Source organism: Priapulus caudatus, unplaced genomic scaffold (assembly GCF_000485595.1).
Source record: "Priapulus caudatus unplaced genomic scaffold, Priapulus_caudatus-5.0.1 Scaffold5735, whole genome shotgun sequence".
NCBI classification, from domain to species: domain Eukaryota; kingdom Metazoa; phylum Priapulida; class Priapulimorpha; order Priapulimorphida; family Priapulidae; genus Priapulus; species Priapulus caudatus.
The window spans coordinates 2,540-6,255 of record NW_014582796.1 but is presented as its reverse complement, the minus strand read 5'-3'; the positions used below and the strand labels follow the sequence as shown (position 1 = coordinate 6,255).

General features: G+C 43.2%; 1 long non-coding RNA gene across 2 annotated transcripts in view; it reads right to left on the bottom strand.

Moving 5' to 3' along the window:
* Positions 1-1,085, bottom strand: part of LOC106820007 — a 1,795-nt gene extending 710 nt beyond the window's left edge. For both annotated transcript variants that reach the window (XR_001395539.1, XR_001395538.1), the window contains exons 1-2: positions 1,064-1,085; positions 307-452 (exon numbers count right to left, since the gene is read on the bottom strand). This is a non-coding gene — a long non-coding RNA (uncharacterized LOC106820007). The remainder of the gene's footprint in view (positions 1-306; positions 453-1,063) is intronic.
* Between the last annotated feature and the right edge of the window lie 2,631 nt (positions 1,086-3,716).

Sequence of the window (3,716 nt, the reverse complement as noted above, 5' to 3'; positions counted from 1 at the left end):
TCTCTTCTCTCTTTCTTTGCGAGGTGCTCTTCTCTCTCTCTCTCTCTCTCGGCCTCTCTTCTCTCTCACTTCTCTTCTCTCTTTCTTTGCGAGGTGCTTTTCTCTCTCTCTCTCTCTCCTCTCTCTCTCTCTCTCTTCCTCCTACCTCTCTCCCCCTCTCTCTCGCTCTCTCTCTCTCTCTCTCTCTCTTCTCTCTCTTCTCTCTCTCTTCCCTTCCCACTCCACTCTCTCTCTCTCCCTCCCCCCCTCTCTCTCTCTCTCCTCCCCCCTCTCTCTCTCTTCCTCTCCCCCTCTCTCTTCTCATACCTTGGAAGTATGTGGTCGCGAACTTGACGAACTTGTTAGTCGCCTGATGTCTTCCTCGTCGTTGATATCGTCAGCTCCACTTAGCCGCCGAAGATCTCCGCTGTCTCCTCCTGCAGCGCCAGCTTCCTAGACTCCTCCAGCGGCTCCTGCCCCCAATTCATCGATCACATCAATCAATGTCATACGACTCGATCGATCAATTCATCAACCCAACGCACCGTCGACAACGGACCCTGCTGCTTAGCACATTGTCAACCCCCGCACATTCCGTGCTAGCACTACTGTCGTGACTAACCATTCAGCTTAACTCTTAACCAAGATGCCAACACTTTTCCTGGAGCAAACTGTGTAGTGCAGGGCATGTCTGAAATCGTGTAGGTCTGACGGGTCATGGCAGTGACCCGGCAGTATGGCTAGGCCGCGGGCGTTCGCGGACAATGCACCCCCCAAAGCCGGAATTTTTTTGATTCGCAGATGCAATTTCCCGCATTCTGCGCGACCCAAAATGACAATAAGCTTCACACCTGATTATTTGCTGCCTAAATACACCTTAGTTGTTATTTTCAATCATGTTATATCAATGTAACACTGAAACAAAACACTTGAAATATGATAAAAATAAATTTTTTTCGATTGTAATAAAAATCGTAGTTGTATGCAAACTGGTAGAAAAATTCGTATAAAATACGGATAAATCGTAGTGGTTGGCATCTCTGCTAACCCTAACCCACTCTCCTTATTACCACCACTAACTCACCCCGAATGCGGTGTTGCGTGAGCACGGGGTACGCGGCGTCATGGTGCGGTCTCCGCTCTGCCAGCACGGCGTCCGAAGATGGCTCGGTCGATTCATGCTGCCGCTTATCGTCGATCGGCTCGTTTCTTGCGTACGCTCGCGGCCGCGCCGATCTCTGCGCCGCTGTCCCGCCCTCCGCTATATGCCGCTTTCCTCACGCCTCGTCGCTTCTTTCTCCTCCTTCAAACCACTGCTTCCAGCCTGCCTGCCAGAATACATCACATGTAAATGTACACTAGATGACATACGATGACATGCTACGTTGAATCACACACAGTAGCAAGCTTATGCAGCCTCATCCTCGTTCTCCTCCTTCAACCACTGCTCCAGCCTCGCCTGCAGATACATACATGTAAATGTACATAGATACATACATACATGTACGTGATCACACACATAGCAAGCTTATGCAGCTCATCCTCGTTCTCCTCCTTCAACCACTGCTCCAGCCTTTGCCTACAGCATACATACATGCTAAATGCCTACATAGATAACATATCTATACATTGTACGTGATCACAACACATTAGGCAAGCTTATGCCACACTCATCCTCGTTCTCCTCCTTCAACCACTGCTCCAGCCACACATACATACATACATGTACACATAGATACATACATACATAGTACGCTGATCACATTACATAGCAAGGCTTATGCCCACCTCGCTCCTCCGGTTCTCCTCCTTCAACCACTGCTCCAGCCACACATACATACATACATGTACATGTACATGACTTGTACATTAGCAGCTACATACATGTACATGTTACATAGCTACATCACATGTACATGGTACATAGCAATCCATACATGTTAGATACATCACATGTACATGTTAGATATATACATGTACATGATAGCATACATACATGTACATGTAGGCACTACATTCACGTACATGTACGCACTACATTACCACGTACATGTAGATACATACATGAAGATACGTACATGTACATGTAGCATACATACCGTACATGTAGATACATACATGTTAGATACATTACACGTAACATGTAAGCCACATACATGTAGATACATACATGTAAGATACATACACGTATATGTAGATGTAGATACATACATGAAAGATACATACATGACATGTTAGAACATACAGCGTATATTACATTGTAGATACATACATGTACATGTAGATACATAACATTGAAGATACATACATGCTACATGTAGATACGACTACATGTAGCATTACATACATGTAGATACATACACATTACATGAAGCATACTATATATGTACATGTAGATACATCAACACGTACATGTTATGATACATACATGTAGATACATTACATGTAGATTACATTACACATACATGAAGATACATACATGTTACATCGTAAGCATACATACACGTACATGTAGATACATACATGTACATGAAGATACCATCTACATGACTACATGTCAAGATACACTACATGTAGATACATACATGAACATGTAGATACATACATGTAGATACATACATGTAGATATATACACGTACATGTAGATACATACATGAAGATACATACATGTACATGTAGATACATACACGTACATGTAGATACATACATGTACATGTAGAAACATACATGTAGATTTCACATACAATGTAGATACATACACGATACATGTAGATACATTACACATACCATGCAGATACATACATGTACAGGTAGATACATACCACGTACATGTAGCATACATACATGAAGCATAAACATACATGTAGATACGTACACGTACATGTAGATACATATATGTGGATACATACATGTACATACATACATGTACATACATACATGTATATACATACATACATGTATATACATACATACATGTACATGTACACACATACATAGATACATGTACGACATACACGTAGATACATACATGTACATACATACATGTACATACATACATGCCACATATATGCATACATGTACAATACATACATGCTGGTACGTGCATACACGTACGACATACCATGCATACATGTATGTGTTATTGCTACGATGTTACATATATACATACACATATATGATCACATACGCACGCACGCACGCACGCACGCACGCACGCACGACACACACACAGCAAGCTACATCAGAGAGAAAGCAAGAAAGAGAGAGAGAGTGAGAGAGAGAGAGCGAGAGAGTGCGAGAGAGAGCGAGAGGAGAGAGAGTGGAAGAGAGTTATGATGTTATCTGCGATGTTTGTAAAATTCCTTCGTGAATATAACGTCATATGACATTATAAAACATCAACATGTCCGCTCCTTATTATTCGCGTACGCAACGCGTCGCACTCATACGTGAAGCGTCTGCTGAAGGCACCTATTTACCGTATAAATATTTCCAACATGGCCGCTCCGCTGTGTGTTTCGCGCAGGCAACGCGTCGCACTCGTACGTGAAGCGTCTGCTGAAGGCACTTATTTACCGTATAAATATTTCCAACATGGCCGCTCCATACTATAAAACAACATGGCCGCCCCGCTGTGTGTTTCGCGCAGGCAACGCGTCGCACTCGTACGTGAAGCGTCTGCTGAAGGCGCCTATTTACCGTATAAATATTACCAACATGGCCGCTCCATACTATAA